The sequence below is a fragment of the Candoia aspera genome, chromosome 1, assembly GCF_035149785.1.
Source record: "Candoia aspera isolate rCanAsp1 chromosome 1, rCanAsp1.hap2, whole genome shotgun sequence".
In the NCBI taxonomy this organism is placed as follows: domain Eukaryota; kingdom Metazoa; phylum Chordata; class Lepidosauria; order Squamata; family Boidae; genus Candoia; species Candoia aspera.
The window spans coordinates 146,020,246-146,034,363 of record NC_086153.1 but is presented as its reverse complement, the minus strand read 5'-3'; the positions used below and the strand labels follow the sequence as shown (position 1 = coordinate 146,034,363).

The 14,118-nt window shown below is 43.6% G+C and overlaps 1 protein-coding gene across 1 annotated transcript in view; it reads left to right on the top strand.

Annotated features, from left to right (window-relative positions):
- Nucleotides 1-14,118, top strand: part of LDAH (lipid droplet associated hydrolase) — a 554,138-nt gene that overhangs the window by 141,452 nt on the left and 398,568 nt on the right. The gene's annotated exons all lie outside the window — the stretch shown is intronic.

The window sequence follows — 14,118 nt, the reverse complement described above, 5'->3', positions numbered from 1 at the left end:
GGCTCCAAGCGCGCTCCGCTTTGCCAAGGGGACTGACAGCTGGAAGCCCGGACCCCGTTGCCTTGCCTGGACGCTGCAGCGAAGCCGCCTGTGGGAGGAAGGGACCGGCTGGCCGTGCCGATTTTCACCTCGAGCTGGGGAGAGAGGGATTGGATTTACCCGACAGGAAGTTGCACTGGCTTGGTGTGCAACTTGATGGGCAAACTCGGGAGAGTAGATGCGTTTTCTTCGATTACCAGTTTTCAACTTTCCTGCTCTTTCCGATAGGCAGCACATTTAAATCCAGTGTAGCCCCCCCTACAAAAAACGAGGGTTTAAGAAGCGAGGAAGACAAAAAAAAAAAACCTGGACAATTCAGTATATTGCTACAGTAGTCACAGCAGTAAATGGAGCAGTAGCAATGTTAGTGATCGAAGCAGTAGCAGCTAGCTGCAATTAAGATATTTATTAAGCTGTTTGGGCTAACTTTCGGCATGTAAATAGGAGTCCCGCGGCTCCCATTTAACCGAGTGGAATTTCATTTCGAGCGACCATGTCGAAATCTGGGCTGCTTGGGAGTTCAAAGACACGTTTTCAAAATGGCACCTCTGTTACTCCTACTACTCGTAATAGGGCCGTTTGTGGTGTTGAAGCTATTGCCGTACTTTCCTACTAGTGATCTGTTATCACTACTGACCACACAGAATGGGATAGTATTATTAGTCATTAGTAAGTACGTATAAAACACATGGTCTAGATAGATGTACTAAATAATATGTGCGTATTATTATACAGGTCGTATATTGATTCCCAGCAAATCCCTAAGCAGTTAGGCCAGTCAGCTGGCTCGGTGACAGCTCGTCTCTAAAGACCGCAGCGTTCCCGTCTTAGGGCATCGTCAGGTGCTGCGTAATTAGTCCCACAAGGGAGTGGAAGTATCCAGCCTTCGAGGGGCTGGAGGTCAATTGAAAACCTGTAAAATACATTCATTTTAGTGGGCTTTGCTCTAAATCTCTTTTCTCTCGGCCTCCCTTTCATAAGAAAGTAAGTCCAATTCAACGGGGGGGAGCGGGTCCCAGGCTCGACCCCCCCGCCATGTTAGACTGGCTTTCCCCAGACTTACGTATTCTGAAAAAAGGTCTTTACATCCGGCTTCCCGTTTCCAGTCCGTTTTAGGCAAGTTTATTTGGAAATAAACCTCGTTAAATTCATTGGTCCTTACTCCCAATTATTACCTCCGTTTGGGTTTAAGTTTGTGATAACTGCAGCTTTGCGAAACCCTAGGAAATCTGTGCAAGACAAAAGGCGTGTTAGTCTACGGCAGCCAAAATTTGGGAGTCTGGTAATTTTGTAAAAGGTATAAGCTTTACTGCTCGCTTCTTGAGATGCATTTGAGAAGTGAGCTGTAGTTCACGAATGTTCATGCTTTTTAATAAAATATTTGAAAAGGAAATACAATATATGGTGACTTTGACCTTAACAGGAAACCGCCCAGAGTCCCTCTTTTGGGGGAAATGGGCGGTAACAAAATTTGAATAATAAATAAAATGAAATAAAATAAAATAAGTGCGTGTATGATTTTCAGATCTTGTTCGAAAGCAAAATGCGAACAAGTCCAGTCTTTCTTTATTCCATCCCATTCTTTCCTTCGGCCGCTTTCCAGTTACCAAGAGTATTAACGTTTCCCCTTTTCTTGAGGACTTCCTCGATCAAATTCTGACCGATCCAGACGTTTCTCTGGATCCTGATCACATCACAAGCCCGCTTCAAGGCTAGTTAATTCAGCTCTTGTAATAGCGGGAGAGGGCGGGCAGGACGCCCGTCTTTTCTCCGGAAATAATCAAATAGCACACAAGCCGCTAGATCGGCGAGGCTTTATTGGCTGGCGCGGCCAGGACCAGCCTTTAATAGAGCGCGCTGGGCACGTCGACGGGGCGAGTGGGGCACCTGGTTGGCTTCCGGGCCAAACAAAGACCAGCTGAGCAGTCACGGAGCGGTGGGGTTGGGGGCCTTTTGAAGAGGAAGTGCTCTTCATTCCGGTCCTGTACCATTTATTTTACTGGATTTTGTTACTCTTGGGAGTAATAATTCCCCGGGGCTGGGGCTCTGGGCTCACTCTTGGTGCCTCCTCTTATGCTCCTCCAACGTAGAATCTCTCTCGAGTTGCTCAGCTGAATTAAACATTTCATAGACACACCCTTATGGTTGAGAACTTCCACCACCATTGCATTTCATTTCACTTTTTTCTAAGAAAAATCTTGGGAAATGCCCGAATGGGGTGAAGGGGAGGAATCAACACAGTAACCTTAGAGAAGCCATACTGGAGTCCCAAATTTACAGAAATAAGTGATAGTGCCAGGCCCACCCCATTCATGCTGAAGTGCCCCAGTTGTGGATGTTTTTCACGAAGCTGTTGATACACTGAGGGGGATAGCAGCAAAGAGAAAGGAAAAAGAAACCTATTCTATATAGCAGTGTTTCTCAACCTTGGCAACTTCAAGATGTGTGGACTTCAACTCCCAGAATTCCCCAGCCAGCCATGTTGGCTGGGGAAATCTGGGAGTTGAAGTCCACACATCCATCTTAAAGTTGCCAAGGTTGAGAAACACTGCAATATTAACTGGCAAGCCTGCAGATCTACATAACGTATCAATGGGGAATCATGAGAGGGGCAAGATATGATTTTATTTTAACCAAGTTTATAATAAGATTGTTTTGGCCAAGGCAAGAACAGGTGAACAGTGCTTTAAATCAGTAGTAGAGCAATGGCGACAGAGATTACTCCCTGAATTTATAGGAGTTCTTCATCAAAAGTCTTTTGAAAGGTGGAAGTATCAGTGGTAATCTGCCTGCTGCCCTTCCCCAATCTAGTTTCGAAATCTGGGAGTTATAATCAAACATATGGAGGCACCAGGTGAGACAAGGCTGCTGTGGGAATAAAGCTGATTTAACATACACTAAGAATAGAGCTACAGTGCCTGGGAACAGATTGTTGAGCATTTGAAGAAAGGGATGCAAAGTGACCAACATCACAGCAGTTAAAAATGGAGAAAGGAGAGGACCTCCATTGGCTGCACACTTTTTGTCACACTAAACCTCTTGCAACTCAGTTCTTCATTTATTCAAAACTAAGTTCTGTTGACTTCCAAGGAAGGATACAGCAAAAGCTTTGCAGTGCAGCCCTATGTGGGTCTCCTCAAACATAAATCCCACCAAGTTGAAATAGGTTATTTCCCACCCACCCCAAACAAGTGCTGGATCAGTCCAACACATGGCCCCTCAAAGCTGTCCATTAGTGGAATACTCTTCCAAGTAAATTACCAGCTTGATTTTTGAGATACCATAAATCTTTTTGTTACGTACACCGTAGCTGGAAATATGCTTTTTTTTCCTAATCCATTCAATCCTGTCCAATTCTCAGAGACTGCCTAGACAAGTCCCTGCAGTTTTCTTGGCAAGATTTCAGAAGTAGTTTGCCCTTGCCTACTTCCTAGGACTGAGAGAGGGCGACTGGCCCAAGGTCGCCCAGCTGGCTTCGTGCCTAAGGCAGGACTAGAACTCCTGGTCTCCTGGTTTCTAGCCCGGTGCCTTAAAACCACTAGACCAAACTGGCTCTCTTATTAAACTGGAATATATATAGCCAACTATATGCTTACAGACAGAAATGGAGGACTGGAATCACTCATGACAAAAATCGTAGTTCATAATCTGTAAATGCCAGATTCATACAAGTTACAAGATGAAAACAAATACTCCCATTACAGATTACTGAACTATATGAGCTCAGTCAGGGAGAGAAGGAATTCAATCCTTGTCATTTCAGTTCTATGCAGTTTAGCGATGCTGTTCTCAATCTGGTTTAGATCACAGAAGAGCTTAAATCCTTTTCATTCTTGAAATTGGATATACTGTAGGCATTGCGCATGGATCCCAAGTAGAATGTACCTTAAGCATATTGCACCAATCCAGTCCTGCATCACTGTGGATCATAAACCAAGTTCATGGCTTAGCTTGCTATGTAAACTCATCGCACTGTGATTCAGACAACGAATCACGACCAAGCAACCATGACTTAGCGCGAGATGGGCAACAGACTCCTTGTCTTCCCTTCGCTACACGCTCCTTCCTCCGGGATAGAAGCACCTGTCAACCGAGCACCAATGAAAATCGGAAGGGAGAAGGGGCGTTCCTGGGACGAGGATTTGCCAGAGGGTGGCTTAAGGTCTGGGTTCACTGGCAATATTGGCAGGGCTGAGCAGTGCGGTGGTTACCAGCCCTTGGGTGCTTTGCATCCCGGACGAGACCCCGTCTCGCGGGTTTTGAAGTCAGCTTCCCTCGTTCCGTTCCTTCCTGGAGGCTGATCGTGAAACCGACGGGAAGATGCTCCATTCTCCGAATCCCGGCATGGAGGCGAGGAACTCCGAGAACCTCAGCAACTTCTTCGGGCGCGCCTCTCCTCGGGCGAGGTTCTTCTGCGCCGCCGTGCGCTCCTCGCCTGCCTCGAGGTGGCCTGCGCGCCTGGTCGGTCGCTGCCAAGAGAAGGGGCTGCTCGGCGGCGAGAGGGAAAGCCCGAAATTGGGCCGTGGGCAGGTGAAAACCCGCTCTGCGCAGCCACGCTGGCCCACCTGGCCGCGAGCGTCCTTTTTTTGGCCAGGCCCACTTCTGCTGATATAGTGGCGAGGCCTGAAATCTTGTGAAATCTGGGCCTTTGCGCCCCAGGAAAGCGCCTTTGTTTTCCTCCTGTAAGGCGAGGCTTATGGGAAGAAATAAATGCTGTTAACCGGCCTGTAAAGAGGGCGTCCCTAGTTACGTGAGAGAAGTAGCTAAAAGTTTGTCTTTTAAGCTTTCTGGCGGTACGGTGGAAATTGACTAGATTGAAGCAGGTAACTTGTTGTGCCGCAAACTGAGTACAGAACAGAGAGAGGGTCTGAAGCTGAAATGCTATTCCACTCTCAAATAATTTATTTTCCCCAGAGTAAATACTCTGCTTTCCCACCCCATCTATTACCATGAACTATCAGGGATGGGGAAGCAGTAGCCTTTCTAATACAGCTGTATTACAATTGCTAGCTTCGTTGTTGGGAAGGCTACCCAGTACTCTTCTGCATGACTCCACAATGAAGTAAATGCCAACTCTGGGAAGCTTCACAAAAGCAGTGCTCCAAACATTATTTCCTCACTGGGCAAATCAACACCAAGGAGGCAGAGCTCTGGCAGAGATGTAGTATGGTAGTGTGGACTTTTAAAGATCTTAAGGGACCTCAACTATCCAGTCCGCACCAATGCCACTTGGACTGCAGATGTTGGCATCTGAAGTCACCATGGTGAAGAAGGCTACATTAAACCCTGACTGCCATTTTAAGACAATAAGGGGAAATTAGTGTGTCTGCTCGCCTTTCTTTGGCCATTAAGATAGAGCACATTTGTGCAGGGTATAATACATGTTTATGTCTTCAGAAACTAACTGGGTTCTCACAAAAGAAAGAAAAACATATTTTCCATCACCCAAGGGCAGGGGGACCAGATTTAAGGGTCTCAAAGGAGGGTAGATTTGGGCTGAACATTAAGAGATAGAATAAGAAGAATTTAACAGTGGGCTGTAGGCTTGAAGCAAGCAGAGCAAATGTTAGTCATCCCTTGGGAGTGTTCTGACCTTAAACACCTGCACCCTATTAGCCACTGTCTTGTCTTACGCTACGATTCTGATACTTTATAAGTGAAGAGGCATGCTGGTCAAGAGCATCCCTGTTCATCAAACAGCCTGGTTTTTATTTACAGTATATACTGCCCACTGTGTTGAAGCATCTCAAAGTGATGTACAAAGAAATGAAAAATAAAATACACATAAAACATATTAAAAAGCTGGGAGGGATTTTCCCCCCCAGAATTCATGTTGGGAAGGCTTGGGTGAAGGGGTAAGTTTTATCAGGCACCTAAAGATGTTACAGTAAACACCTCCCAAATTTCAGGGGGAAGGATCCAGAGCTGGGGTGCCACTACAGAGAAAGTATTCAGTGCTTCTTGTTATATTTAGCAGGATCTCCCCTGAAGATCTGTTTGACCAACCAGATCTATAACAGTGAAAGCTGATGGGTATCCTGATTACAACTTGGTGAGATCTTGTCTGTCATAACCAAAACCTTGAACCTTATGAGATAGCTAATTGGCAGTGATGCAGTTATTTCTACAAAGGTGTAATGTGCATGGCCAGGAGCCACCACTGAGCAACCTGGCTGATGTGTTCAGCATCAGCTGCACCTTTGAAATTAAGCACAAAGAGTGTACTACATTATATTTAAGATAATATATGAAGTCATCTTATTCTGAGTCAAGACTTTGGTGTGTTAGTCCTAGGATTGCTTGCCCTCACCAGGAGTTGATTTTAGGCAGAGATTTTATTCAGCCCAATCTGAGCATATTTTTCAGTGGAGAGGCTAAAGCAGCATTTCTGAACCTTGGCAACATTAAGGTAGGTGGACTTCAACTCCCAGAAGGCTGGGGAATTCTGGAAGTTGAAGTCCATCTATCTTAAAGTTGCCAAGGTTGGGAAATGCTGGACTACAGAACTGACTTTGGACTTTCTGCGTGGGAAGAATTGCTACCTAAGTCTTGAGCTACAGATGTCTGCCAGCTGACTACTGTATTGAGGAAGCACTTTGCTGTCACATGATGTATGACATACACCTTTTTTTACTCCATATCCCATGGATCCCAATGGAATATTATGCTGACAACCAGCCCCTTCCATCCTCAGCCTTTCAGGTCTAAGAGGTGCACATTATAATTGAACATTTGGCCACCTTTGTCCCACAGTGTCTGCCAGGAAATCTCCAAATGCAAAGTTTCCCCCATCTGTCCTACAATGCAACTTTGTCAAAACCCCTTTTCACTTTCCTTGCATTTCCATCTGTCCTGCCCAGTCTAGTCAACTGCAGGATCTTCCAGTGTTGCAATATCTTAAAAATTCCTCAAGCAACTCTCCCTCTCCCAGCTCCTTTTCTTTGGAGAGATTGTTGCTTTGTTCTTTGGGTTAAAATGCAAGCATTTGCTTTTATTTGTGTGCAGATACTATTTTACTGGCAAACCACTTCCTTGGATCTACCCCTTTTCAAAGACCTAATTACCAGACTGCCATAGCAGAAATTGGAGAGGAAAAGCTGCTGTGTTTTTTCTTCTCAGAACCCCCCAAATGCTCACATTTAAAAAAGGATATCTTTTGCCAAGTATGATGTTTCTTTTTTACTCATCTGATCTTGCCAACAATCAGAGCTGAGTTCCAGCTAAGTACAACCCCCCTTTCTACTCCAAGGAGGTGCCAATCATAGACTTAATCCCCCACACCTGTCCTTAATTATTTATAGGCAAATGCCCCCAGCTGTAGCTACATGGGCTGCCAAGCCTGTGCCCAGGTCTTTCTTTCCAGACTTACACATCCTCTGGAATACTCTGCAACAGATGAGCAATCACTTAGCTTTCTTCCTATTAGTCTTCAAACAGGATGGAATTAAACAGGAAGTTTTTGATCTCAGTGTGGTATCCTCACTCCTTGCCACTGCTTGTTATTAGTGTCTCTTTGGATTATTTAAGTTCAATTGGGCTTCATCTTCACACACACACAGTAGAAACACTTAGTCTCTCTACTAAGATTTAATTGCTGGCCTGCACCGGCTGTCCAGAGCATGCTAGATTTCTAGTGCCTGGAGTAAGATGATCTACTTAACCCAAGGGGGCAGGGGCTCCTTGACCGCTGCTCTCAACAGTTAAAATCAATACAGTTTCTAAATCTGTTTCCTATCTGAATGCCAAGCTGTTTCAGATGGTAATACAAATATATTGATTTCTATTGAATTAGTTGATCTTTACAAGTGTTAAAAGCTATAAATTCGGCCACTAATTATTAATCATGTTGTCTTTAGAGGGTGCTGGAATGTTGTGCATCCTTCTGAATGAATGTGATTCAGGGGAAAAGTTGCTCTGCTAGGTCACCTGAATGGATGGGTGGGAGGAAGATGGAAGAGTACAGAAAAATGATTCTCAGAGGCCCAAGAAAAAATGAGAGTGGTGATTGGTGAGCATCTGATTAGAAAAAGGGCGGCTTGTTTTGAATATGTGGTTTTAGCATAAATCTATTTATTTATATGTACACATGGCAAAGGAAATGAGTATAAATCTAAAAGCACGATTGATTTGAATACATGTCTGAAATATGTGTTTGCTGGCACTTGGCATTCTTCTTTCTCTCTCCTGTTCACTTCCAGACTCTGGAAAGCTCAGCAGGCAGGCTAGCACACAGCCACGCAGAGGAGGGGAAACCGGGGTGAGATGGATCAGCCATGCCCTACTTGCCCCTTAAGATCCCTCATTATTTGCTTTGGCCAAAATCAGGAACAACCTTTAGCCAGGCTATAACCTTTTTGAAGCAAAGCACATTTTTCATTTGTAGGCTTACCTGGAAAGGGAAAAGCATGATTGGTATGTATCAATGAAGGTATGTAGAAATCCTGCTTTTTTAGTTGTGACATTTTGTTTGGTCCTAATAAATGTATTAGGATATAAATAATAAATGTACTGAGAGCCAGTTTGGTGTAGTGGTTAAGGCATCAGGCTAGAAACTGGGAAACCGTGAGTTCTAGTCCTTAGGCACAAAGCCAGCTGGGTGACCTTGGGCCAGTCACTCTCTCTCAGCCCTGGGAAGGAGGCAATGGCAAACCACTTCTGAAACCTTGGCAAGACAATTGCAGGGACTTGTCCAGGCAGTCTCCGAGAATCTGACACAATTAAATGGATAAAAAATAAAATAATATTGCCATACTTTGGAATTTTTCTGATAGTTTTCCATAAATGTATTTGCTTTGTTGTAAGCCTGGTGCAGCAAATGTAGACATGCAGTGATCATAAAACTCACATGAAAACAGGAGTTTTACCCTTTGAGCCATGGAGTAACACTTGACAGTATCCTTTTTTTTCCCCCTAGAACACCCTATCCCATATTAATTTCCCCTTCATTAATAATAAACCTGCCTCATTTCTCTTTTTTTCTGCTCTCTTCCCAGGAAGGAACTTAAGAGTTTTGCTTAAGTTGAGAGATAGATCCCAGTAATTGCTGGCACCTGCATTTTCAGAAATGAAGAATCAACCTGTTCCTACGTGTCTCTGTCTCAGCATCCTAGCTGTAAATTGAAACTCCCATGACAATTAGGAAAGTCTGATTCAACTAAATTCAAACCCCCACCCCACCCCCACCCCACCCCCACCCCAATTCTTTGTTAAGCCTATGACCAATTCAGACTTCATGGTTTTAGGACCATGTAAACTTTTCCTCCTTTTCTCTCCCCTTTAATAACCTTCATGAATGAATGAAGAATTATCCTCAGAAGTGATTTCTAGTATTTTCTAGCATTGTGCAGCCAACATTTTGATAATATAAACTCATCTTCATTATGGTTATATCAACACAGCGATGGCTGGATGACACTGTATGTAGCTATGAATCAGTAGTAAGGAAATGCTACCTTCACAAAGGATTCCTGGGAAGAGATGGGCTATATCTTACAAAGTTTGGAAAAGAAATGGGTGGTGCTGTTAAACTAGAACAAAAGGGGAGAGTGGCAAAAGCCCAACATTGAATATGCAGCCAAGGACTGGAGCCAAAAAAGTGGAACACAAAGGGGGAAACAGGAGGCCAGGTGGGGACTCAGAGTTCACCAGATACTTCAACAGAGATGCCAGTAGTTGATTTTCTATACTGAAGCACAGAGCATGGGAAATACGCAGAAGTCAAGATCCTAGCTCAGGTAGACAAATATAATGTGAAAAGCATCACAAACTTGGTGGGATGATACTCATGATTGGCACATAGTGCTGGAGAACTTACTCAGCTTATTCAAAGGAACTAACCCAACAAAAAGAATGGGGGTGTTTATTTCATTTATTTATTTAAAAGACTTCTATGATCACCCATCTTAAGAAACATGACTCTGGGTGACTCACAACTGCCCTGTACATAAAATAAGTAAATAAACTTTCACAGAAACTCATGAACAGAAATTCTGCTTGGGTAAGATTAAAAGGAGAAAGGAATAAAAGTGACACCATTTTTATGGTTGAGTGTGGACTTGAACCTGAGTCTCCCCCATTCAAATCCATCACTATAATTTCTATACTGCATTATTGTGTATATTTGTGCTTTTTTTTAAGTACAGTAACAGTATTGTTATTTGGTTTTGCTGACTTTAAGGAAAAAGGTGCGGCAGTATATATATATATTTTTAGGCTAATTGATGGTTTATATAATAGTTGCACTTCAGCAAAGGATCATTACCTTGTCGTGGTGCTGGAGCTTGAGCACCTCAATGATGCCATGAGCTAAACCGTGAAGGGCCACCCAAGACGGGAAGGTCATGACAGAGAGGTCAGACTAAATGCGATCCCTGGGGAAGGTAATGGCAACCCACCCCAGTATTCTTGCCATGAAAACTAAATGGATCAGTACAACCAGAGATATGTCGGTATACCATCGGAAGATGAGACCCCCAGGTCGGAAGATGGTCAAAATGCTACTGGGGAGGAACAGAGGATGAGTTCAACTAGCCCCAGACGTGATGACGCAGCTAGCTCAAAGCCAAAAGGACGGCTAGCGGCCGACGGTGCTGGTGGTGAACGGTGAATCCGATGTTCTAAGGATCAACACACCATCGGAACCTGGAATGTAAGATCTATGAGCCAGGGCAAATTGGATGTGGTTATTGGTGAGATGTCAAGATTAAAGATAGACATTTTGGGCATCAGTGAACTGAAATGGACTGGAATGGGCCACTTCACATCAAACGACCACCAGATCTACTACTGCGGACAAGACGACCACAGAAGAAATGGAGTAGCCTTCATAATTAATAGTAAAGTGGCAAAAGCAGTGCTTGGATACAATCCAAAAAACGACAGAATGATCTCAATTCGAATTCAGGGCAAGCCATCTAACATCACAGTGATCCAAATATACGCCCCAACCACAAATGCTGAAGAAGCTGAAGTAGAGCAGTTCTATGAGGATCTGCAGCACCTACTGGACGACACGCCTAAAAGAGATGTTATTTTCATCACAGGAGACTGGAATGCTAAGGTGAGCAGTCAAATGACACCTGGAATTACAGGTAAGTATGGCCTGGGAGAACAAAACGAAGCAGGACGTAGGCTGATAGAATTTTGCCAAGACAATTCACTCTGCATAACAAACACTCTCTTCCAGCAACCAAAGAGACGGCTTTATACATGGACTTCACCAGATGGACAACACCGAAATCAGATTGACTACATCCTTTGCAGCCAAAGATGGCAGACATCTGTACAGTCGGTAAAAACAAGACCTGGAGCAGACTGTAGTTCTGATCATGAACTTCTTCTTGCACAATTTAGGATCAGACTAAAGAGATTAGGGAAGACCCACAGATCAGCTAGATATGAGCTCACTAATATTCCTAAGGAATATGCAGTGGAGGTGAAGAATAGATTTAAGGGACTGGACTTAGTAGATAGGGTCCTGGAAGAACTCTGGACAGAAGTTCGCAGCATTGTTCAGGAGGCGGCAACAAAATACATCCCAAAGAAAGAGAAAACCAAGAAGGCAAAGTGGCTGTCTGCTGAGACACTAGAAGTAGCCCAAGAAAGAAGGAAAGCAAAAGGCAACAGTGATAGGGGGAGATATGCCCAATTAAATGCAAAATTCCAGAGGTTAGCCAGAAGAGATAAGGAATTATTTTTAAACAAGCAATGCGCGGAAGTGGAAGAAGACAATAGAATAGGAAGGACAAGAGACCTCTTCCAGAAAATTAGAAACATCGGAGGTAAATTCCAGGCAAAAATGGGCATGATCAAAAACAAAGATGGCAAGGACCTAACAGAAGAAGAAGAGATCAAGAAAAGGTGGCAAGAATATACAGAAGACCTGTATAGGAAGGATAACAATATCGGGGATAGCTTTGACGGTGTGGTCAGTAAGCTAGAGCCAGACATCCTGAAGTGTGAGGTTGAGTGGGCCTTAAGAAGCATTGCTAATAACAAGGCAGCAGGAGACGACAGCATGCCAGCTGAACTGTTCAAAATCTTGCAAGATGATGCTGTCAAGGTAATGCATGCTATATGCCAACAAATTTGGAAAACACAAGAATGGCCATCAGATTGGAAAAAATCAACTTATATCCCCATACCAAAAAAGGGGAACACTAAAGAATGTTCAAACTATCGAACAGTGGCACTCATTTCACATGCCAGTAAGGTAATGCTCAAGATCCTGCAAGGTAGACTTCAGCAGTTCATGGAGCGAGAATTGCCAGATGTACAAGCTGGGTTTAGAAAAGGCAGAGAAACTAGAGACCAAATTGCCAATATCCGCTGGATAATGGAAAAAGCCAGGGAGTTTCAGAAAAACATCTATTTCTGTTTTATTGACTATTCTAAAGCCTTTGACTGTGTGGACCATAACAAATTGTGGCAAGTTCTTAGTGGTATGGGGATACCAAGTCATCTTGTCTGCCTCCTGAAGAATCTGTATAACGACCAGGTAGCGACAGTAAGAACAGACCACGGAACAACGGACTGGTTTAAGATTGGGAAAGGAGTACGGCAGGGCTGTATACTCTCACCCTACCTATTCAACTTGTATGCAGAACACATGCGACATGCTGGGCTTGAGGAATCCAAGGCTGGAGTTAAAATCTCTGGAAGAAACATTAACAATCTCAGATATGCAGACGATACCACTTTGATGGCTGAAAGTGAAGAGGAACTGAGGAGCCTTCTGATGAAGGTGAAAGAAGAAAGTGCAAAAGCTGGCTTGTAGCTAAGCCTCAAAAAAACCATGATTATGGCAACCAGCTTGATTGATAACTGGCAAATAGAGGGAGAAAATGTAGAAGCAGTGAAAAACTTTGTATTCCTAGGTGCAAAGATTACTGCAGATGCTGACTGCAGTCAGGAAATCAGAAGATGCTTAATCCTTGGGAGAAGAGCAATGACAAATCTCAATAAAATAGTTAAGAGCAGAGACATCACACTGACAACAAAGGCCCGCATAGTTAAAGCAATGGTGTTCCCCGTAGTAACATATGGCTGCGAGAGCTGGACCATAAGGAAGGCTGAGAGAAGGAAGATTGATGCTTTTGAACTGTGGTGTTGGAGGAAAATTCTGAGAGTGCCTTGGACTGCAAGAAGATCAAACCAGTCCATCCTCCAGGAAATAAAGCCAGACTGCTCACTTGAGGGAATGATATTAAAGGCAAAACTGAAATACTTTGGCCACATAATGAGAAGACAGGACACCCTGGAGAAGATGCTGATGCTAGGGAGAGTGGAGGGCAAAAGGAAGAGGGGCCGACCAAGGGCAAGGTGGATGGATGATATTCTAGAGGTGACGGACTTGTCCCTGGGGGAGCTGGGGGTGTTGACCGACAGGAAGCTCTGGCGTGGGCTGGTCCATGAAGTCACGAAGAGTCGGAAGTGACTAAACGAATAAACAACAACATAATAGTTGCAAATTTTTGAACTTCCAAAAAATCTTCAACAAGGTGTTTGAAATAAAAGGGGAAAGATGGTAGTGGTGATAATATTTAAGCCTTATGTATAAAAATAATATATTCTTAGATGGAACTAGGAAGCAGTTCCAAGCATACAAATTAGAATTAGGCACAGAAGTAATGCTAGATTGTATCAAGTTGTATCAAAGACTGTCTCAAGCTTGCTGGGAAGGAAAAGAAGCAAATTATTGTTGGTCATCTATTTTTTGGAAATTAAAATCTACAGGTATTTTTAATGCAACATCTTTGGATTTAATTGGCTTAGGATATTGTGCTCATCCATAATGTTTTGCCATCTTTTTTTCCCCAGAATAAATCAATAGCAAATGCACTTTCCTGCTGACTAGCAAGGTCTCCACCAATCTACCAAGAAGAAGAAGATTTAAAGCCTTTTGACAGCTGGTTCTAGGAGCTGTCCTCCTGAAGTAAAGCCTATGCACTTCTGATGACCAGATGTTATGAGTAAGCCTTGGGGAAGGTGATTTGCTTTTCAAGTCATCCTACTGACAGATGTTGGAGAAAAGGTCCTGCTCTGTTTGGACAATCCTTGTATTTTTAAAATGTGTTTTGT